The 25,332-nt window shown below is 37.5% G+C and overlaps 1 protein-coding gene across 8 annotated transcripts in view; it reads right to left on the reverse strand.

The window, feature by feature from the left end:
* Nucleotides 1-25,332, reverse strand: part of MMUT (methylmalonyl-CoA mutase) — a 164,738-nt gene that overhangs the window by 97,575 nt on the left and 41,831 nt on the right. For 7 of the 8 annotated variants that reach the window (XR_008956230.1, XR_008956231.1, XR_008956229.1 and 4 more), the window contains one exon: nucleotides 18,176-18,383. The gene's annotated coding sequence lies outside the window, so the exon portion shown is untranslated. The remainder of the gene's footprint in view (nucleotides 1-18,175; nucleotides 18,384-25,332) is intronic. The other variant, XR_008956232.1, reaches the window with a different exon arrangement.

A 25,332-nucleotide genomic window follows, 5' to 3' on the forward strand; every position in this document is an offset into this window, starting at 1 on the left:
AAATATATTCTCCCATTCCGTGGGCTGCCTCTTAGTTTTTTTGACTGTTTCCTTGGCTGTGCAGAAGCTTTTTATCTTGATGAAGTCCCACAAGTTCCTTCCCTTTATTCACACCTCCCAAGTGGAACTCTCCCATACATCTGGAATGTTGAATAATTCTCCTAATTAAAGAAGATGTGCCCCAAGAGACTGTTTTCACAAAATTATTTTTATCCAGTACTCTAAGTTATGCTGTTTTGTGTAATTTGTTGAAAACACAGTAAGTGACAAATATTTATTTTCTATTACTTTGTAGGTAAATTATTTGCCAATAGTAATCTACCCTTTTACAGGTTGCCAAACCGATAATGATGGTATCTCATACTTGCAAAGCTCTTCATAGTTTGCAAAACACTTTCACATCTGAACTGTGTCATAACTTTTCACCACTAATTCTAGTTTGATAAGTCAATCACATAAAATAATCACATGATGAGGGACTCCTATGTTTAAGCATTACACCATATCTTAAGAGGCTAGCAAGAATGAGATACTGTCTCTTCACTTCCAAATCCTGAGAAACTTGATAACTGATGCATTTGAAACAAGGAGAGACTGTTGTTGAAATATAGGATACTACAACTTAGTGTAATGAAGCAAAATTGGTATAGATATCCAATGCCAACAATGATTGAGAATAGATATATATTTGGCTGGGATTAATGATAAAGGCTAGAGAAATGTGAGTCTGACTGCCTTGTCTTTGGTTATAGCACCAACTATCTTCTTGAATTATGTTTGTGATTGCTAATTTAATTCTTGTCCAATATTCTCCTTCTGCTTGAACCTACTCCCTAGCCAAGACCATGATATCAATTCTTAACACCTAACTTTAATATCGCAGATACAACTTTCTCATTTGGCTCTTAATGTGTGTGACGATACAGTACAAGATTGCATTGTTGGTAATATTTCTCCAGGCCATCATCCTTTCTTTACCAACACTTTTGTTGAGCCATTCCAAGGTGCCCAGGATTGTGCTGGACCCCGAGGGTCATAGAATTGATACTCTTAAAGAATTTAAAGTCCATCAGAAGGGTTCGCAATCCAGACATGCTTAACTAAAAATTATTTTCATTAACAAAGAAATATATCAGAATTTAAAAGTAAATTGGAATTTTCCTGTTCAACTTTCCAACAATCTTTGGGCCATAAAAGAAACAAATACCATTCCTTGTATTAGATCATAACCTACCAAGGTACTGGATTAGCCAGTTTATTAGGCGTGTGGTAAATAAAAACCCAAATAAAAGTATCTAAGGGGTGCCTGGGTGGCTCAGTTGGTTAAGCCTCTCCCTTAGGCTCAGATCAAGATCCCAGGGTCCTGACATCAAGCCCTGCATTTGGCTCCCTGCTGAGCAGGGAGCCTACTTCTCCCTCTCCCTCTGCCCTTCCCCCACCCAAGCTCCCGTGCGAATGTGCAGTCACTCTCTCACACTCCCTCCCTGCATTTCAAATAAATAAAATCTAAAAAAAAAGTATCTAATGATGACAATGAAGGAAAAATAAATTTGAAGTTATAGAAAAGCAAAAGTTTATCTGATAGAAAAGTAAAATACACCATAGATCAACACTGAAAAACACACTAAAAGGAAAATGAATCAGTGCTGACCACAACATTGTCAAAAAATTAACATAATTGCTTCTCCAGTGGAACAACAGGAATTCCCATTCATTTCTGGTAGGAATGTAACATAAACTGTAATAAAGTAATATGCATATTTCAATCCCTAGCATGGCCATAAAACAGGAACAAATAAGGAATTACAGTTAAAAAGCCAATATAGAAAAAAATAAGGAATAGAAATTTAACAATAATCCAGAATAAGAGTGTAAAAAAGGAAAAGAAGATGAAAGAATGAATGTGACAAAATGAAAACAAATAGCAAAATGCTAAATTTAAAAAACTAATCCTATAAGTAATTCGATTAAATTTAGAGGATCTAAATATTCCAATTAAGAGAAAGATGCCAGGGGCGCCTGGGTGGCTCAGTTGGTTAAGCGTCTGCCTTGGCTCAGGTCACAATCCCTGCTCAGCCAGAAGCTGCTTCTCCCTGTCCCTCTGCCTGCTGCTCCTTCTCCTTGTGCTCTCTCTCTGTCTCTCTGTCAAATAAATAAATAAAATCTTTAAAAAAAAATTAATAAATAAATAAGAGGAAGATAACATAAGACTGTACAAAAAGGCAAGACCAAACCAAATTCTGCTTAAAAGATATATATTTTAAGTAAAAAGACAGACACGAAATACAAAAATATTAAAAATTTAAAAAATTTAGAGAAAAAGTTTTATCATATAAACATTAAACATGAAAATGTTGTATTGGTGGGGCACCTGGGTGACTCAGTTAAGTGTCTGCCTTCGGCTCAGGTCATGATCCCAGGGTCCTGGCTCCCTGCTCAGTAGAGAGCCTGCTTCTCCCTCTCCCTCTGCCTGCTGCTCCCCCTGCTTGTGCCCTCTCTCTCTCTCACTATCTCTCTCTGTGTCAAATAAAGACATAAAATCTTTTAAAAAAAGAAGAAAAATGTTGTAGTGGCTATAATATCAGACTTTGTAGACTTCAAGAGAAAGAATGTTATCAAATATAAAGAAGAATATTTCATAATATTAAAAGGTCAATTCATCAATAACACATAAATCAGGTATGTACCTAATAACACAGGTTTAAAAACATACAATGACAATTATAAAACTAAAGAGAAAAGCAAAAAATACACAATTGTAGTTAGTAATTTTAATATTCCAGCGTTAGTAATTTATAGAACAAGTAAATATGAAATATGGAATATTAAAAAGCAAATTGATGAGATTATTTGAGCCATAGAGCTCTACATCTCCATCTAAAAACGGCAGAGTGCACATTCTTCTCAAAAGCTGGTAAAACAGTCACCAGAATGACTATAAATTAGGCTTTTTAGAAAAAAAAAATCAGTAAATTTCAAAGAATTAAATTCATTACATAAAAGTTTCTAACCTAAATGTAAATTTGATATTAATAATACAAATATTAAGCTTTATAATTCTAAACCACCATAAATGGTTCAAAAATCACAATGGAAACTTTAAAAATTACTTAAAATAAATGATAATGAAAACACAGCATATCAAACTTTGTGGGATGCAGCTAGAGCAGAACTTAGAGGGAAACTGATACAGGAAAACTAATATTAGAAAACAAATATAATTTGAAATCAGCTCTATAGCCTTTTATTTTATGAACAGACAAAAAAGAGCAAGATAAACACCAAGTTGAAGAAAGAAAATCATAAAAAATACAAATGAATGAAAGAAAACAGACAAATAATAGAGAAAAAAATTAATGAAACTAAATTTGTTTTTTGAAAAGATAAAATTTATAGTCCTTCTGGCTTAATATGTAAGAAAAAAGACAGAAAGCACAGTCTATCAATGTTATAAATGAAAGAGGAAACACTACCACAGACTATTGTCTATATTTAGACAATAGCAGTTAAAAAGTAACACAGAATTATTATTAAAAACAGTTATCCAAATTTAACAAACAACCAGTAATGTTTATTCATTGAAAGAACTAAATTAACTAAATTTATATAGGAAGAAAGAGACAAATGCCAACAGTCCTGTATCAGTTAAAAACAACTGAATATGCAAATGAATTCCTTCCCACAAAAATACTTCCAGCTCAGATACTTCACCAGTGAATTCTATCAAACATTTAGGAGAAAAAAAAAAATTATTCTAAACAAGTGCTTAACAGAAAAAATACTTCCAAACTCATTTCGTAAAGCCAGAACAATCCTGATCCCAAAACCTGAGATGAATATTTCAAGAAAAGAAAATGAACAGCAATATCCCTCATGACAAAAATACTAACAGCAAATTCTAGCAGTATTTAAATTGTGATCGAATAGGATTAACCCCAAGAAAGTATTGTTTTAACATTTGAAAGTCAACCCATGTAACCTATCATATTAACAGAACAAAAAATAAAAATACTAACTTTGCCTCAACAGATGTGAAAAAAAGGCTTTTGACTATTCAAAAATCATTCAGAATTTTAAAAACTTTGCTTTATACAGAGGTACTTTTATGAAAGAATAAGAAGATTATTTACTTACTTTTTGAAATAAATCCTATAAAATAATCATTATGACCAAAGTCCAGAGACCTTCTGCTATTACGTATATGTATCATCAAACATGGTGTTATGGGCTGAATTGCAGACTCCAAAAATTTGTGTGTTGAAGCCCTAATCCCTAGTACCTCAGAATGTGATGGTATTTGGAGATAGGATCTTTAAAGAGGTGATTAAGTTGAAATGAGGTTATTAGCGTAAGCTGTAATCCAGTATGGTTTATAAAAAAGATTAGAACATATACAGAGGGAAGACCATGTGAACACACAGGGAGAGGACAGCCATCTGTAAGGCAAGGAGAGAGGCCTCAGAAGAACCCAATCTTGCTGATACCTTGATTTTAGACTTCTAGTCTCTGTAACTGCAAGAAAGTCAATTTCCACTGTTCAAGCCACCCAGTCTGTGGTATTTGTTACGGCATCCCCAGCAAACTAATACACATGGTAAAACATTTCATTTGGACTGATTAATGAAATCCGGGGCTTTTGAAACTCCTTTTCTGATTTTTAGGAAGTAGCTTAAGCCAAAGAGGTAGAGGGAGGGAAATACTGCAGAACCATGATTTGCTTTTTGGAATAAATCTCAACACACATAACTTATTGGGAATTCTGAATATGTGGCCCAAACTGGGAAAAGATTCTGAAGTTTATTTATGAGTCAACATATTTAATCTTTTGATTTTTTGTTTGCATTCCTCTCTTGACAGACAGTAATATGCCTTTGCCTGTAAATAAAATACCTGGATTTCAGGGGAGGGAGAGTGGATAGACCTTGCATATTTGATCTTGTCTATTTGTTACCTTCATTTATGATAGAAATAGTCCAAATTTGTTCTACAGTTAGTGGTAAGAAAGAAAAGCATTGCACAGAATCCCAGATGTTTCTCTGACGGTTGAGAATATCTAATGCGGCTCTGACTTCTGTGTGGGAATCAAAGAGGCTTCTGTGACTTTGCTTGTTTTCTATTTCTGGTCTTCAAAGGCCTTTTGAATTATGTACTATACAATAGAATATTCTCTTTGACATTTAAAACTTTGGTCTGTCAGTCAGTATTTTCAACCAAAATATATTGAACCCCTTCTGTGTAAAGCAGTCAGAGAAACGAAAAGTAATCAAAAGATCAGATCCTGGCTTTCAACAAAGCTCCTAATTTAAACACAGATAGACCTAGAAAAATCCTTCATCAATAAGATAATGAGAAGTCAAAAAGAATACCAAAGGGGAAGGTATGGAAATAGACAGGAAGATTCTCTTCCATCTCCCACCACTAAAGAAAGAGAAAGAATAGTTGCATTTGACAATAAAAATGTTGTAACCATAAGGTCACTTAAGGAGGGAAGGACAATTTGAAGCAACAGCTTGTCAATTACTTGAACAGCTCTGTAAAATTAGGAAAGTAAAAAATTGGAAAGTAAACTATCCAAATTTAGTGTTTGAAATATCCCTATTAATCAAAGTGAAGAAGGGGAATCATCTTCCCTTATCCTCAAATCCCACTTCCCCCAGGTCTTTCCCTTCCTTCCTCCCTTCCTTCCTTCCTTCCTTCCTTCCTTCCTTCCTTCGTTCCTCCCTCCCTCCCTCCCTCCCTCCTTCCCTCCCTCCCTCCCTCCCTCCCTCCCTCCCTTCCTTCCTTCCTTTCTTCCCACCTTCTTTCCTTTCTTCTTTCCTTCCCTCCCTCCTTCCTGTTTCTCTCTTTCTTTCCTTCTCTCTTTCTTATTGTGGTAAGACCACTTAACATGAGATCTACAAACTTAAATACAGTATTCTTAACTGCAGGTACTGCATTGTATTGTAGATCTCTAGAATTTATTCATCTTGCATAGCTGAAGCTTTATGTCCATTGAACAATAGCCTGGCTCCTATAAATACACCAAAGTCTCAGATCTTGCTAACATGTTTCCTACTCTCATGTTGGGCAGAACCTAAGGTGAACAGCAAGAATGGAAACAAGAACCCCAACCCTTTGTTCCCACTGACTCTCTCTGCTCCATGCTGGACCCATAAGAGAAGCACTCCCCGAATCATCTAGCAAAGCTGCATGGTGAACATACAACTCCACCAAAGACCTTTGCAAACTCCACACCGCTTTCTCCAGCCCATTCTAAATCGGAACCAGGAAATAGGAATTCACTGAAAGTAGACACATCAGGTGGGAAATCGAGGTGTCCAAAATACATGTACTATATAAATGATGTTTATACCTAAATAATATCTCAAAAAATATGAAAATAATTTTCTTTTCAAGAATCTAAACTACCCTTTTCTGGGCATGTTATTAATGTTATTAATTTTCTCTGTAAAACCTTTTTTGCATAGACTCTGAAAAAGAACATTTCTGCACTGTTTCTGCCTGAATTCATTTAGAACCTAAGTTAAGTGGGGTCAGTTAATAAGATTTTTTTTAACTGCAGATTAAAGTGGGGCACCTGGGTGGCACAGTCAGCTGAGCGCCCCACTGTTGGTTTCAATTCAGTGCGTGATCTCAGGATTATGATCTCAAGATCATGAGACTGAGCCCTGAGTCCAGCTCTGCGCTCAGCACAGTGTCTGCTTAAGACTCTCACTCCTTGGAGTGCCTGGGTGGCTCAGTTGTTAAGCGTCTGCCTTCAGCTCAGGGCCTGATCCCAGGATCCTGGGATCGGAGCCCCACATCGGGCTCCCTGTTCACTGGGAGTCTGCTTCTTCCTCTCCCAATTCCCCTGCTTGTGCTCCCTCTCTCTCACTGGCTGTCTCTCTCTCTCTCTGTCAAATAAATAAATAAAATATTAAAAAAAAAAAAAGACTCTCGCTCCCTCCACTCAGCCCTTCCCCCATAATAAATAAATAAATATTTTTTTAAAACACTTAAGATTAAAGAGGTTACATTTTTTTTTTTCACTGTGCTCGGTTTTAAGTGCTATAGTACTAAAAATGGTGGGGCCTTGGGGAATGAAGAACAACCTTGTCCTATATATTTCTTTTTCTGGCAAGGGTCCACCAACAAAGCAGATGTTACAAGTGACATTTAGAGTTCTGGGGACAAAGCTTGACGCTGCTACCACATTACGTCACCACCAAATCCTGGCAAGAATTACCTCTGTTAAGAAAACACTGAATTCCCCCTGGGATGCCTTGAAAAAGAAAACAGAAATGCCTATAAAGTAGGGGATGAAATATCCAAAATGTAGCATTTTGGCTAAAAGAAAAGGGTGTTTAAAAACTGCGGTTCTGGAAGGTAAATCATAGTCCATTACTGAAAGACAAAATAAGGTCACAAAATGCAGTATTTAATGTGAATCCCTTTTTTTACAGAAGTGTAATATATGCAGTAGATATATCTATATAAATAGAGCACAAAGAAAAATATCTGAAAATAAATACCACAAGATGTCAGCATGCTTTGAGTAGAATATGATTTTCTTTTCTCTATTTTTGATTATTTTAATTTCTAAAATTTATGATACATAACTATCAATAGAATGTTTAAAATGTTGTGGTTTTTTTTAAAGATTTTATTTTATTTATTTGACAGAGATAGAGACAGCCAGCGAGAGAGGGAACACAAGCAGGGGGAGTGGGAGAGGAAGAAGCAGGCTCATAGCGGAAGAGCCTGATGTGGGGCTCGATCCCATAACACCGGGATCATGCCCTGAGCTGAAGGCAGGCGCTTAACCGCTGTGCCACCCAGGCACCCCAGAATGTTTAAAATGTTTTAAGTTTTGTTTCAATCATTATGGATAGCCTGAAGAACCATCACATGTTCATCAGGGCTTTACTGTGAGGAGCTCTAGTAACAAACACACTAATCAACACTTGTGTCTCTTCTTCAGTAAACTCTGAGAAACGTGAGGTCAGGGACAGGGTCTATTATACCACTGGATATTCAATTTCAAAAAAAAAAAAAAAAGGAAAGAGTTATAATTAACATGAAGGTACTTATCAAACTTGATTATTGTAACAGCTCTGTAATCATTATGATCTCCAATTTTATAGACGAGAAATTAAAGCTTAGAGATATTACGTAACACAGCGAATGTCCTTCAGTTAAGAAGTGCTAGGGCCAAGGTTCAGGTGCACATCTCTCTGACCCCAAACTAACGTTGGTGTTAAAATCTGATGCCTGATAAATGGAAGACAGGAAGGAAGAGGGGCAAGCCATGAAGACTGAGGAAAAGTTTAGTTATAATGTAAAGCAAATGAATAGAATATAAAATGAAATTCATAAGAAGCAATCCTTTAAAATATGCATAGAAAATATACACATCATGAGCAAGAATGTTCCCCCAGCTGATATATGCACGTGGGAGTTAAATTACTAGCACTTGAGACGGTTACAGTAGAGATTGCTGTTGTGAGGGGAGATGTGCTTAGGATGACACCAGGGCCTTTCCAAGTTGGTTCCCCTAGAGTATCTTATTAGGGCCAGTCTCTTGGTTTTTTAGCGAAGGCCCAAGTGATTTTTAGGGACAGATTGTTTCTTTCCTTTCACATCCTCTTTTTTTTGGCAGCAATGCATTCCAGTGTTGCATGAATGAAACAGTATCAGAGGAAATTCAGCAAAAGTGAAAGACCTAATGAATCACAAGAGAGAGGCCTTTTGTTGCAGTGTGTTAAACAAAAATCATGGATGTCAAAACAGTCCCACAGATCTCATGGAGTTTTTATAATAGTTGAAAATTATACCATCAGTATTTTTTCTGGGGCTTTATGCTTAACTTTTATGATATGTTTAATTAAAGAAGATATACCCAGATGTGAATGCTGGGGTATACTAAGAAAGTAGGACAAGCTCAGGTTATCCAAAAGTGTGGATGAAGTAGTTTATCTCTCTGGCACTTAAAAGTAGAATAAGTTTGATGAAACCATTTACCAATAACTCATGAATGTGGATATCGATTAGAGAATATAAATATTATATTTATATTATATAAATATAAGTATAAATATAAATATTATATTTATATAATATAAATATATAATATAAATATAGAGAATATATAAATAAAATATATAATATAAATATATAAATATAAATATAAATAATATTTATATAATATAAATATATTTATATAATATAAATATAATATAGTATATATTATATATACTATATTATTAATTATATAATATAATATATAAGTATATTATATGTATTTATATAATATATATTGTATATTATATATAAATATATAATATGTAATATATAATATATATTATATAATTTTATATATTTTATATATTTTATAATTTTATATATTTTATATAATGTAATATATTATAAATATATATAACATAAATATATATACTATAAATATTATATAATATAAATATAATATAAATATTATAATTTGGAGCTACCTTTTATCTAAGTACACAGATCTAAGTTTGCCCTGACTTTGAGGTAAGTCCTAAGGTCTAAGGTATGAGGGTTGGAATGAAAAATGGGAGAACTCACGTTGTTCATTTTTTAATGTTTCTCAAGCTCATGGCTAAAGAAAACTATTTCATCCAAAGAATAAAACATGATCACCTTTCCTACATCGTGAGTCTTTGGGGCACAAATATCAGAAGTACTACCTATAGTATTTAATAAATACAAATGTCATTATGTCCTGACTGTTAGTAAGTTTTGGTATTCCAGAGTAAAATAAATACCTTGTATTCCCATAATATGAATCCATAGAAAACAGTATATCTTTTCACCTATTTTATTTTTTTACCTAATTTCTTTTTTTCTTGTCTAGGTCCTCAAAGCCTTTAATCCCTACAAGTAGCACAAAATAAATAAGTCTGGCAGAATTTAAGTTACCAAATACATAAAGTTCTGCCAGAATGAAACAAAGAAAGGCGATTTTCTCCTGAGACTTTTTTTGGGAGCGAGTATTAAGAGGATTAACTAAACTGATGTTCCAGGCACTCTGCTGGGCTTCTGCTCACAAAGGACCTACCATCTATAGTGAGTCCAGACCCATAAATGGACAATTATAAAATCTGGGTGGGTATACTGATGGAGACAGGCACACGTCTCCTAACCTGGCCATTGGGGAAATGGGAGGGCTTCCTTAATATATACTTGAGCTTAGACCAAGCTGTGCAGGTGCTAACCAGGCAAATTGGTGGGGTGGAGGGAAGTACAGGAGAGAAGGACAAACCAGGCAAAAGGCGCAATAGGAACAGAAGCAAAACAGTGAGAAAATAGAGTGGGGAAATATGAGTAGCTTGAAAATACCAGATTGTAAATTATAAAGCAGAGAATAATATGGGGCTATGGAGTTAGGCAGGGGACCGACAAACCACAGGTGAGAATATTTGCACACAGAGGAGTTTATCCTTGGAGAGTTACGGAAGGATTTAAAGCAATCAAGTGGTATGATCAAACCCCAATTTTAAATGGATTCCTTTGGTGGTCACATGGACAACGTATGTGTAGACTAAGAGCTGCGGGTTGAATGAGACACTTTGGGAAATAGAAAAAAAAATAAATGCAAAAAGGCAAGAGGAAAAAGTCAGAGAAGTAGTGAGAGAAACTACAGACTGTGGTGTCATGACTGTTAAAAAAGTAGAACATCATTTTGAAAAGTCAAAAGGGATTAACAATAGCAAATGAAACAGGGCCACCCGAGAAAGGCAATTACTAGAATGCCTAGCAGAATTCTTATCAGGAAATCAGCAGTGCCTTCAAGAAGAGCAGCTCTTTTGAGCAAGAAGGGCAAAAGCAGAGTGCCATGGGTTATGCAGCAGAGGAAGGGTGAGGAAGAACTGGTTTCAGAGAGTGAATAAGATTTAGAGAAGTTTGTGGAAGAAGGGAAGAAAAAAGACCCCTTAGCAAGGGCGTGCATGGTGTCCAAGTGAAGGAAAAATTGAAGATATAGAAAAGAGGTGTCTACAAAGGTAATGCCCCAGGGGAGATGGGAGAAGGAGGTCTTAAAAGGTAGGAGAGTTGAAGGAGCAAACCCTCAGGAATGGGGCAAAGGAGCCACATGTTTATATCATCAAGGGGGAAACAAGAATTTCAGCCTCGATTTCTTAATAAAGAGGTGACATAAGTTAAAGGATTAATCTGACATCAAGACTTTAGTTTGTATTGTTTACTCTTCATAGAACACAACATTAGCCTGCCACAAGAAAATTCTGTTAAGAGTTTTGAAGAGCATCCAGAAGATCATTCTCTTTCCAATAACATAACCATTCCTTCATGCAAAGCGTCTGAGTATGCACCCCCTCTAGGGAAATATACTTACCAATTCTACACAAGTACGTGCTCTTTATCACTGGCTCTTTAAACTGACTCAAAACACCTGTGCGGTCCTATCATATATTATGGCTTGACATCCTGTCAGTACGTCTGTGACAAAGGGTGATGTCATGTTTTCCCTCCTCGAGGGTGATACCCTAGAAAGAACAGCCTGTTCTTGTTTAATTGGCATCGATTTTCTTGAAACTGACTGTTACTCTCAAGTTGTAATATTTTTTTTAATTGCTTGAGATGAAAAAGCACTTCATTTGGTGAGTCTTGTCAAAGGAGCACTCTTTCTAATATCTTCTGTTAATTGAAGATTTTGCTGCTTGTTTGTATTTCTTTGACTTTGTGTTTGGATCTGAATATTTTTCTCATTGTCAGAAAACTTTGATGAGCGACATCCAATTAATAATAGGGTTGTGAGGGTACTAGTATTACTAAAACTTGAAGTTTCTCAAACCGGTAAATCAATATATCATGTTGCTCTCATCCCTTAGCTTTAAAGAAAAAAAAAGAAAGAAAAGATCCCATCCCTAGCACCATTCTTACCCTTCTAGATACCTCACACGTTCCTTCTGTTAAAGGATAGCCCCAAATTTACCACAAAGAATGCACAGAAGATAAATGGATCTAAATCGTATATGATGAAATAGGCCATTTTTATTTTCAAACATTCTTTCCACAGATGTCCCACACTCTCATTGCTCCATCTGGAGCCCATTGCTATGAATACGGTTACATCCTTCTTAGGAAGACATCCAACTAAACCTTATTTTGAATGGCATTGGGTTCATCTGTGGAAGGTCAATAGGGAGAGTGAAGATTATTAGACTTTGGATTCCTTATTCCTAAGAAGTTTAATATTAAGCAATTTCACATATCTTTTTCCCCACCCCAAAATCACAACTTTGGGAAGATATACTCATTTGAGATCTTTTTTTCTGTGTTCTAGGCACTGTCCTAAAGGATTTACATATATTACTCCATTCAATCCTCACAGCAGCTCTGCGATATATTTGTTACATTTTGCAGAAAATGAAACCAAGGAGGTTTAAAAATTTATCCAAGTATCTGTAACTAGTTAGTGGCCAAGAAGGACCCAGGAAGTCTGAAGGACCAGCTAATTAAAGCACAGCCAAACATAGAACCCAAGTTCCTGACTTGCAGACTAGTGCCATACAGCAGGCTCAAATAAATATCTAACCCCTTGATAGACTCACAAAGTTAAAGTCTCCAAAGAGCATTCCTGTCATTGATTGAAACTGACACTTTCAATACTGAGAATGCACTGTCTTTCTTCTCTGGGGACTGAATGCTCTGAAGTAGGTAGACGATCAACCACAGAGCATGTCTGGTAAACCGGAGTGATTATGCCCCCAAATACACTGTCCCAGGCTCTGTCACTGAGAAATACCTGTACCCACCCTGCTGACAAATATATGTGCTTTCCCTTTTTAGGGTTTTCACTTCCAAAATAAATTTCAATCACCTCAGGGATGCTTCCATGTACAGCCTGGAAGACACTTATGCCCCAGCAGCTTTGACTGTAGCTAAGTTCCCCCAACGTTCCCCCATGTTTCCTTCCTCACAGAACCAGGGCTGCAGTCCCTCTGCTACTGCTGTACGGATTGCTTGCATTTCTTCTCAGGACCCAACCACCTCCATAGCAGCAACCTCTGACTATCAACCTTGTCCACCTCTCTGGTTTCTTCTCTCTGCCTCAGCTCTCTCAGTCTCTGTGGGAGGGAACTTCAGAGCAGAATGCAAGAAGCCCTTAGTGAACAGGTTTCACCACTTCACTCTTCTTCCCCCATGCGTGGGAGCTGGGGGGGAATTGTGCACAAGGCACCCATAGGGCTTAGAGTCTCACCCATCAAGACAGCAGCATAGACACACATGCCAGGCATTCTTTTCACTCACGGTGAACTTTACGGTGATTTTTTTCTCATTTTCCCCATAATTTGCCCTTGTGTTGTGGCTGAATTGGAGGCCAGTGCCATTTCAAAAGGGAGACTTATAAATTTTTCAGGCGTAAATAACAAAGAAATAAATAAATAGATGTGTGTGACAGCCTTAAACAAACAAAAAAGATGATTTATTTTCTCATGTCTGACATCTGACTTCAGGTAACACCAGCTTGATCTAGAATCAAAAGACATCTCCAGAATCTACCACATGTTCTCTTCCTCAGATGTGGCTTCATTCCAGGATTCTACCTCACGGTCCCCAACAAATCCAGGCTCTTTCCCTTGGGACTGTAACACTTCTAAGGTTCTCTCAATGCCAGTAGAATCTTATTCTCATCATTTCAAATAAAATTCCTGAGATTTACTCTAATTGGATCCTCTTTATCTTTCTAATTAGATCCTTTTAAATCACTTGCTCATCCATAACCAATTAGTATGAGCATGGAGGGGGCTATCTCGATTTGTTCAGACCAATCAGGTTCTACTCTTGAAAACACAAGTTTGAAGACCAGCATTCTGGGCAGAAGTTGTTCTCCAAAAGAAATCTGAGATATTACTACCAAGAAGTAAGGGAAAAATAACTGGTAGGCCACACAGTGTCTGCTACAGAATTCCAAGTGTCCTTAAGCATAGTTGTACACATCAACCCCTTCAGCCCATCATCTAGTGGAACCCTAGCTTCAGCCCAGCTGTCATTCTTTTCTATAGTTCTAATTCAAAAATTAAGATGTGCATCTTGTCTCACTTATTGTTCCTGATTCATTCTGAGGTCAGTAAAATCCCTATATCCCTGATATCAGCACTATTCTAGACTATCTCTATTAAATGCTTATGTAGAGTTTGTAACTAGTAGTGATGAGATACCTTTCCATTTTGTAACCAACACTTTAAAATTTGTTAAAGGCACGTGTATCTGGCCTAGAAAGAAATAAGGTTCAGAAACTCATTTAACATGTGTTCCCTGGACATCACTGCCTCACTGATTAAATGAATACCAGCAGGGAGGTAGGTCACTGCACCGAGAACATTTAAATAGTGACTCACGGTCAATCCTCTCACTCTGTCTCCTGGCACCGTAAAAATCCCTCACCCAAAGGAACGAATTGGCATGAGCAAATTGCAGGGTTATTTTCCTCTGAATATTTCATCAACTGCTCATCAAAATTCCAGATCAAATCTAAGGAAGTTCATCTATTTATGGGGATAGCACATGATATCTGAACATGTTTGCTCACCTCTGCTTTTTCACATTTCATTAGAACTCACCAGCTTCAATTTGTAAAGGAGATCCCTCTTGAGACTAAATTAGTAGGAAGTGTACCTTTAAATTACCAACGAATGCCTCCAGATAAAATATGCATCTGAATCCAATATCAGAGAAGCCACATGTTTCCTACTCAATTTATTAATTGGCTTATCACACAACTCCTTTAATTCTATTCAGATAAATCTCAAGTCCAACCAGCATCGAAGGTTGTGCCCAATTACAAGGAAGACAAATTGGTATAGTAGAAAGAAAGTAGACTTTAGCATCAGACACCTGAGACTTCTGAATACTAAGTCTATATTTTAAATGCTGAGGTGGGAAAGTTTTTCAATTTCTCTCCATATCAGTTTCCCCAACTACAAAATAATGGTGATTAAGACATAATTCTTAAGGTGATTATGAATATTAAATAAATAATAAAGAAAATAAGTAATAAATAAAACAGACCTAGCTAGTCACTCAATGAAAGTTGGTTCCCTTGTAGTCCCCCCAAATGAGTACTTGCTGTCCTCAACAAAAGTGATAAATCATGTTGATAGTACATACCCTTGATATGATGTAATGAAAATGATACTTTACTTCTGCAGTATTCCTCCCCAAAACATATAACCCCAGTTTAATCATGATAAAAATATCAGACATTGAGGGCCATTCTTCAAAATGTCTGAACAGTAGTGACAAGTGACAAGCTCATCAAAAGTGACAAGCTCATCAAAAACAAGGAAAATCTGGGAAGGTATCACAATCTAGAGGAACCTAAGGAGACATGACCAAGAATGTAATGTGGTATCATGGATGGGATCCCAGGAAATTTTGTACAAAGGCATTCAGTAAAAACAAGGAAATATGAATAAAATATGGATTTTAGCTAATAATTATTTATCAATAATAGTACATACATTGTAATGAATGGATCATAATAACGTAAGGTGTTGATAATAAAGAAAATATGGGAAACCTCTATACTACTATCATCTCAATTTTTCTATAAATCTGTAACCGTTTCAAAATTTTAAAAAAACTTATATAAAAGATGTATTTAAATAAAACATCTGCAATTTTGAAACAGGGATGTTAAGCAATTCTTCTGAAGTCACCTTATTTCCCTACCTGTTTATTTCCTCTTTCTTTCCCCAAATTTAACTCCTGGGACTACTGCTCCTTAGAAGCCATAAGACTAAGATGTGAGTTTCCTGATGCCCATGGAGAAGGATCCATGAAGAAACAGCATGCGCAGTTCACACACAAGAAGCAAGTATCAGTTAGGGAGGATCGATTCCCAGCAAAGCTCTATGTAGTTACTATACCATGTGCTGGGTACTGTGCTAGATACTTGACATAGATGACCTTGTTATATTTGTGCTCATAGCAACCATATTGATGTAAATACTCATCTAAATTTGCACATGAGGCTTAGTCAATCATAATCCCATGGCTCACAGGAACCAGAGGGAAGCTCCATACTTCAAAGACCACACTCTTAACCACTGCACATACTGCCTCCCAAGGTCGCAGTAGGATGGTCACCCTGCCTTCAGTGACTCCCACTCCCATTTTTGTATACCTCTCTGACTCTAGGTACCCAACAACACCTGATGCCCACTAAGCCATCCAGTTATGCCTCCTTTTTTATCCAGAAATAAAAATGAGAGCAAGGAAACTAGATAAAAGAGAAAGGAGAAAGAAAGAGAGCTAAGATTTATTGAGGAGATGCTATACACCAAGACACATAGTAGGCACTTTACCACATTCATTAATTAAGCCCTCATAATATCCTCATAAGAACATAATTTCCATTTCTAGGCTCATGGTTATTCACTGTCGTGAAGGGAGAAGTTCTTTTTTTTTTTTTTTAATCACTTTCCAGAATATTCCATGTATACTGTTCGGTCCATCAGTACTTGCTTCCCTAGGTTTGCTCATCTCCTACTACATCTTGCCCTAATCTCTCCCACTTCTATACCATACTCAGAGAATGTGTCAAGGGAGTTTTTGTTCCTCTATTTTTGGTTTTTTGGTCCCTCTGCTCTTCTCCTGGTCTTTGTCCAGCTAACTCCTCCTCAATATTGGCTCTTCACTTACATGTCACTTCTACAGAGGCCTTTCCCAACATCCCAGGCTAACTGAGGCCACCTTATTACCCCTCTGTAGAGCAGTTTGTTTTCTTTATCTGGAGCTAACACACAAAATGTAGCTATCTATGCATTGATGAACTTATATATTTAATCACTGTCCCCCATCTGGACTGCAAACTCCATGAAGAAAGGCAATATGCCTGTTTTTTTCCGTATGTGCCTAGCACAGTGCCGAGCACATAGTGTGGCTCAATAAATGTTTATTGAATAAAGCTTTTAAATTAATAAATGGATATAAGACTAAGGGAAATTTTTCTCCTTTCTGAAATCTACCTTCATTTTGTTCAAGGTATACATCACTGTGTGCCTGATATTAAAGTGATTGATGCACATGTGTTATTTTCTTAACCAGACTTTAAGCTCTAAAAAGGAAAAGCTCTAGGATTTGTCTGTGTATCCTCCATTCACATACACACAATACCAAGAAAATACTATGTGGTAGGTGCCAAATAATGGTGTCTTAAATAAATGAAGGGAAAAAAATGTTTCAGACTAAGTGGAGAAAAGCTGACTATGGTTTCACGTGTTTCTTTTCCCAAGAATATTTTAACTTTAAAAGAGCACTGCTGAAGAGCTATGCCTGAAACCCACAAAAATGGCTCTTAATGATGGTATTAGGGTCATTAATAATGTGCTAATGGGGTTTTACAGAGTTCAGAGACCATTTTTTCACTTTTTTCAAATCCCAAACCATGGACAGGCTCCTCCTATTGGCCTGAACATGAACTTGGCTCTGTTTGCAAAAACTGAAAATGACCATAACAGGGTTTTTCACAATCTCCCACTTCACTATTCTTCACTTCAGAATGTGATGATGCCGATACATCCCACCATCTGTCCCCAGAGGGTAAGTGTCCCGATCATCATCTCTCATCTGTCACTAGCAACTTCCTGGTAGAGTCATGACCCTGTCCCCTGTTCCATCCTGATGATGAAATTCTCATCTGATGTCCCTCCAGCAAGATTCAGAAGCATTTCCTATATCAAATAAACATGTATCTGATCATTTTAAATTAATTTCCAAGAAAAAATGCAGGATTTAATTTAAAATGTAAGAGCATGTTTAGCTTGCATTCCTCTATAATCAGAGAATGAGCTCATTCGCTCTGAGTAGCACACTGGGAGACAGGCTAGTTGGTAAGTAACATCAGCCTGTCGTCAAGAGACGCATGTGTTCAATTATCAGTGATGCCTTGCCCTCAGTAGAGCGTAAACTGCAGGTTAACCGATCTCTCCTCAGAGATCTGGTAGTTCTGTGACCAAAACTCAAAAGTGAGTTCTGCTCAGCACAGTATGCAATGTCATGCTCTCTCCTTCGGGCTGTGCGAAGGCAGTCCTGTGTTAAATCAGGGATGTAGATAATCAATTCATAAGCATGCACTGAGCACCTTGATTGGTGATTTCTCACCGTGCTAGAGGGGCCCAGGTTTGGCACTTACCTCTCTCTGACTCCTCTTCCAAATCCTGTGGCGGGGCTGCTGAAGGTCTCACACCTGCTTCGCCAGTACACTCGGCTATGTGTGCTGAATAGAAGGAGGTGTACGGAGGAAGAATTATACAGAAGCAGGGAACTGAGTGGAGATAAAAGGGGACCTCTGACTTTCTTGAGATAGGTTCTTACCATCTTCACCCAGCAGCAGGCAATAGCTTTAAGAAGAAAAGTAGAGAGAGAGGCTCTTCAGTACTTGAAGTACATTTATTCCACCAAAATCACCCCCCAGGTGACCATTGGCATCTGTAATGTAGGTAGTAAACCTCTCCCCGTGCCCACACCGTTAGCCCCAAGGCACTGAAGAGGCTGCACATCAAAGTGAAAGTGCAAAACAATTCACCTTCTCAAACCAAAACCCTGCCCCTTTCATGGTATTTTATACTGTATGCTTATAAATATAAATATTAATTTGTAACACAAAATAATAACTTCCAACATATGAATGTTTATAGGGAACGTTATAATGAACATTTGTCATTTTTGGATGGCTAGTATGGAAAAAATTTTTCCTATTCGAGGGGAATCTCAAAGTAGAGATGGAATTCTAGATCTTGCTCCCTAAAAAAAAAAAAAAAAAAAAAAAACAGCAAAAAAACCCTTGCGTTTCCCAGCTCTCTGGCAGCTGTGGCCTGATGACATTCCAAATGAGAATTTGAGCCTCTGAACCTTGAAAGAGTAATACAATATATTTCAGAGAAAATTGGGACCTCAATAAAATCCTAGCAAATAGAATCCACGATACATAATAGGAATCGTACACCACAACCAAATAGTTTGATACATGAAAATCAATCAATGTAATACACCAAAATCAATAAAGGACCAAAGCCACATGATCAACTCAACAGATGGAGGAAGAAAAAACAAAACAAAACAAACAAAAACAAACTTAACTTCTCACAAAATCCAGCACCTTTTTATGATTAACAACAACAACAACAAACACTCAACAAACTAGGAATAGCAGGCAACTTTCTCAAGCTGACAAATGGCATCTATGGAAAAACTAAGCTATTATCATACTTAATGGTGAAAGACTTAATGCTTTCCCCCTAAGAACAGGAAGAAGATGAATATGTCCACTCTTGCCACTTCTATTGTATTGGGGGTTCAAGCCAGGATAGCTAGGAAAGAAAAGGGGGGGGACCAGATTAGAAAGGAACAAATAAAACAATCTCCATTTCCAAATAACATGATCTTGCATATAGAAACTCCTAAGAAATCGACTAAAAATACAGATGAACTAATAAGTGCATTCAGCAACTTTGCAAAGTACAAACAAGATCAATACACAAAAACCAAGTGAGTTTCCATATACTAGCAATAAACAATCTGAAAATTAAATTAAGGAAACAATTCATTTAAGAGACATCATAAAAATGAAATACTTCAGAGCACATTTAACAGAAGAAGTACAAAACATACACTCTAAAAACTACAGAAATATTGCTAAAAGCAAGTAAAGAAAGAATTAGTGTTTACTCAGAGCAGCTGAGGTGAAGTTGAGAGTCAAGTAAGAGTCGAGTGTCTAAGGATGAGGATGTAGGTGACAATAGGGACTGATGTCCTGGAGACCAGGGTCCAGCGGCAATGGAGTGAGGCATTGCTCCTACTTGCAGAATAAAATGTTGGTTGTGACATGGCTCCAAATTTTGTCACATTTTCTGAGTCTATTTCATCAGCCCTCCCCCTAAAGTCAGAGATTTATGTACTGTCCTTTCAATAAATTCCATTTAGTTAGAGCAGGTTTCTTTCTGTGTGTGTGAGAGAGACCAGGAACACTGACTGGTGTGAGTATAATTGCCGCTTGGTTTTTGTCCTCTTCTAATGATTTTGCCTAGGAAAGGGAAAGTCCTTGTAATTCTTAGAATATACTTTTTACCTTTCGAAGTGCCATTGCTTTCCCAAGGTTTAGTTCATTTCTATAATAACCTTATAATCTTACAACTTAATAGTAATAACCATATAAACTATATCTATCATTATTCCTGTTTTTACATGTGAGAAAACTAGGTAAAATAGGTTATATGATTGTCTAAGAGGGGGTGGAGTACGGATGGAAATACAAATCTGCTAAGCATAGATCCCAGGCAGTTTCTACTATACTAGGTTTCTTCCCCCATCTTGTGTCCTCAAAGCACAGAAAGCATGTTACTTTGACTCTCCGTAAGGAGGACACTATTGAGGTCAGACAGAGCCCACACTAAATGATAGAAAAGCTCGATGATGGAGTAGTTACATGAATTACTTATATCCTGTTAATAGAATAGGGAGCAGTTGTTAACAGTCATGTTTTCCAAAAGTATTTAATGGCATGACAAAGTAATGTGATATTAATTGGAAATTTTCCAAAAGTATTTAATGGCATGACAAAGTAATGTGATATTAATTGGAAATTTTAGAATAAACACTGTCAGAAACACATCTAATTGTGTTATGTACAAGCAAGTACGTGTTTCTGTGTATGTTTGTCTTGTATGTGTGCATATATGTGTGCCAGAAGACATACATAAATACTATGTAAAGGGCTAGCTGTTAATAACAGAAAGATAAGAAAGAAAAGAGTATAAATGTCAAGGAGAAATAGAGGTAGCAGGAAAATAGTCGATTATAAAGAAAACAAATTTAACTAGTCTTGGACCATGAAGGAAAAGACTGGGCCCACAGCAGTCCTACCATGCTGAACTTACAAAAAAATTATCTCACGTTCAAATCCGTGAGAGAAAACTACACCTTTCTTGCCTGCGTCAAAGATTCCTACCACTCCTGAACTGCTTGTGGCTGTAGCGGCCTTCCCCAACAGCCGAGTCCTCCCATGTCTTCCTGAACGCTGACCTCTCCTGGCCACTTCTGCTACTGCAACTGCAATTCTTCCAACCTTCACACACTTCTATCAAGGCAGCAGTCAACCTGTTCTCTTCATTGTCACAGGTGAGCTGAAATGACCAGGGGTGCCTGAGAGGCCACCACAACTGGGGACTCATGCCAATAATCCCAAATCCCTTGGATGTCAGTCTTCCCATATCCAAATCCAAGTTCACCACGGTGGGAGTTCTCTCAAGTTCTCTCAAGAGTTCTGTCATCACCCAGCCCTGGCACTGAAGACTGCTCTGTGGTGGGCGCCTTTAAACTCTTCAATGAGTCTTTTCTCACTCTCATCTATGTTCCCTGGTTTCACACCTTTCTGCTTACACCTGTGTCCTCCGTCCACCTAACTGAATAGGAAGACTCAATTCAATAATTGTGAGTCTCCATGTTAGATAATAAAACAACTGAATCTGGCAGCAATTATGAGAGAAGGAAGCCTGGGCTCTTGGGGCACTGAAATTCCATCAATCACTTCAGGGAAATTTCAGCAGAAGGGGCTCTGTCCTAATATCTGAAAAGAGGCTCCAGAGGTCTCCAGATGTGGTTAAAAACAGAACCTTCGCTTTGGTCAGTTCTTATGCACCATCACTCCACTACCAAGCAATTTCACGGGTCATAAAACTGTTGTAGCCACTAACGGCTCTTTTGCCAGACCAGTAAAATCACTTGATAAGGGCATTTGTCAGTCATTCAAGCAATATTTCCTCTTCATGCTGAGAGTAAATCGCCGGCTAGGATAGAATTAGAAAGCAAAGCTTTAACAATGAAGGTTATCCAACTGGTAAAATGCATTTGATGCCATTTATATTATGGTTGTAGCCTGATAAACAATTTTAGATGGATTATTTTAGGTGACACGGGATTTCAATAATAGCCTTGGATTTTTCTAAGGCCAGTGTCCTTAGAAAGCATATACACAACTTTGAGTGTTTCTGAGCATATTTGTGGTCAGTCTTTCTTCAGTTAAATTATTATATAGCTCGTGAAATTATGTAAGTTTGATACGTTGGCCCCAGGAATGAACAAGAGGGAAAGAGAGATGTAGAGAAAAACCAGGCAATTACCACAATGAAGCAAGAGTGGGGGCTCTTTGAGCAAAAGGCCCTGAAGCTTCACATTGCTAGTCTGCAAAGCCGCAATTGGTAACATTGTTCTTGATCACAGTTTTCATTTTCAGTGAATCTTTGTATCTTGCCTACAGCACATCTGCTTTCAATTTAGGTCTCCTTCATTTCAGGCCTTGGGCTTGCGGAGTCCTGCTAATAACGTGGTCAGATAATCTGAACAATCTGTCTTTGTTTTCCTGGGATGCAATTTCTTTGTCTTTGCAAGGAGTCTAAGAACTTCAGTTCATTAAGCAGCTTATTTCACAAAAACATGCAATGCAGATAAATATAATCAGACAGGGAGCATTTAAGAACCTGAACTTGGTCTTGTCAGTATGAAGGCTTCAACAGAAGTATATATTAGCTAGAATGTACTGGGAGTAAGGAACAGAATATGCAGCTAAAACTGGTTTAGCTGATAAGAGTAAGAATTATCTACCCCCTGCAGAAGTCTTGGAGGTAAGACAGCGTAGGACTCAGATCTGTGTAGTTGCTCAACGATAGAATCGTTCACCTGACCACTTTCCACTCTGCCACACTTAGATTCCTGGCTCTCATTTTTTGTCTTTTCTCCTTGCTATGGCAAGAGAGCCATCATAGCTTCCAGAAACCACAGCAAGGCAAAGCAGAAAATGGGATTTTATTTTCATGCTTTTTTAATTTATTTTTTTTAAATCAGGGAGCTAAATATTTCCCAGAAATCACAGAGCTGATTTCCATTCAGATCTCATTGGCTGGAATTGTGTCCACTGCCCAAGTCCTAGCTGTCAGAGATGCAGCAGAGAGAGAGAATATTTAGGCATTTTCAATCTCTATAGCAGGATGAGGATTCTGCTGGCAAGGAAACACAAAGGAGCTTGTAGGGTGTAGAAAGCTGCTGGATGAGCAGTCAGTGCAATCCACCATACAGCCGTATAAGATAATTTTACTCTCAAAGAGCTTACGATTGACTGCTACTAATAACATCATTTTTATGCTGATTGACCATTCACTAAGCACTTTCAAATAAATTACCTCACTTATCTTCACATTACCTAGCCAAGTAAATTAAATTACTCTTTCCATATTTTTAATGAAGCAAGTGAATTCTCAGTATGGAAAAAGACTAGTCATATAACACAAATTAAGCCTCCTTCAACTTTGTAAATGTGGTAGTATGCAAACTTAGAAATCATGGCCATCAATTCCAACTGGAATGGAGACGTCAAAACTAGAGACTGAGCCAGGGAAACCAGGCGCTACAGAGTCAGATCACTGCCAAAGATTAGCTCATGGTCTGGGAGAAAAGGAAATTAGCAAACAAGAAAAATTAGCACCTAATCAATCAGTAAATTCTAAGACAGGGACCACCAATGCAAGATCGGCCAAGATGTTTCATTCCACAGTATTTACTGGGCATCTCCCCTCTGTGCAAATTTTAGACTATGGAGAAAATCAATGTGAATTAAACTTAGTCCCTACACTGTAAGAGCGGAGTCTGATACAATACCAATTAGTAAATGCTCCAATAGCATATTCCGGCTCAATATTCCGGCTCAGTATTCCATGAGTACATGAGGAATGATGGAAGAATATAGGCATGTTTTAGAGAGGAAGCAACATCTTTGTGTAACATTGAAGAAACGACAGAGATCAGGAGAACATGTATTATAGGTAAAGGCAACACTTACTAGCACAGACATGGTAACAGGAACTAGAGCATGTGAAAGAATAGGAAAAGGAGCCTAAGAGAACGAGTAGAGAGGTAGAAACTGATAAGTGAGAGAGGTTGGGGAATGGCATCTGGTGTGTGCCACCATAAGCATCAGTTTATGTTCTTGAAATTAAGTGACCCAGACATACAGTCAAGTCCTCCGGCTTAGGAAGGCAATTCCATGGAACAGAGTATACAAAAGAGACAGCCAAACAGGAGTGGGGCATTTAACTATACCTAACTCTGAGGTCCTGGGGATGCTGAGGAGTTGGACTTCCCTGGACTGCAGTCAATGCTGCCCTCCAGGATTCTGTCAATCCACTTAGATAGTGAGTCTCTCCCCTTGCATTTAGTCTCTGAATAATGCCTCTGACTTTAGAGTTTGGATCTCCCTTATGAAATAAAATCTCTAGCACGAGCTCAAAATATCATGAGTAAATCATCTTGATGTTTTGGGAAGTTCTGGACCCAATATCAGGAATGCTATACTCCCTTGTTTTTGTCAGTCTTGTTGTTTTACCGATTCTTTCCATAAGGCAGAGAATAAAAGTTGCAGAACTCCAAAAGACAAATACTGGACCAAAGTGTGTTTCCGAAGCAATTCCTTTTTGCTCCCAACTCAAGAATAATCATGTTTGTCTTGTACTGGTTTTCTGGTTTTTCAGGCCTCCGTAAGTGAAATATCTTGTACTTCCAAGGTCTGGGTAGTAAAGACCCTACCTATCTCAGGAAAGGTGGGCACAGATAAAGCCATCTGAAAGAAAGCTCCCAGGAGATGACCTGACCACAGCTCACCTGAGGCAAGACCATCTCACCACCACCACCCCCCATGACCAAGATGAACAACCACGCTGGCATACTATTACAGCTTTTCCTTTCAAATTTAAAGCACTGAGAGGAAGCTTCTATTATTTAGTAGAAGAATGAATATTAATGCTGAAAAGCATTGAACCAACAATTCCAATCCCAGAACTCAATTTCAAATAAACATTAAAATCGGTGCTCCTATTGAAACAATCCAAAAGCTCATCCATTGAAGAGCTGTTCCATAACTGTAGTTCTGAAATGCCATGGACAATGAACAAGAATGGGGTAGAGCCACATACCCTGACAGAAGATATAGTACATTTTTTAAAAAGCAATTCATAAAACCATAATATAGAATTGTCCCACTTATAAAATATAAAAACATATATAAGTGATACACATACAATATTTTATAGTGAGCGCATCTAGAGACTGGAATGAAGTAGAATTTTCACATTTTCTCTATGCACTTCCCTATTGTTTCTATCATCATCTGTCTCCTGTGTGACTTGAGAAAGGTTCTGTGTCTGTATGTAAGTGGAGGCATAGCAAGACTGACCCAGAAGGGCCACATATCGGAGTCTGGCTTGTCTGAACTCAGATGGGAGAGCCTGAACTGGAAGATAAGGG

Source organism: Ursus arctos, unplaced genomic scaffold (genome assembly GCF_023065955.2).
Source record: "Ursus arctos isolate Adak ecotype North America unplaced genomic scaffold, UrsArc2.0 scaffold_29, whole genome shotgun sequence".
In the NCBI taxonomy this organism is placed as follows: domain Eukaryota; kingdom Metazoa; phylum Chordata; class Mammalia; order Carnivora; family Ursidae; genus Ursus; species Ursus arctos.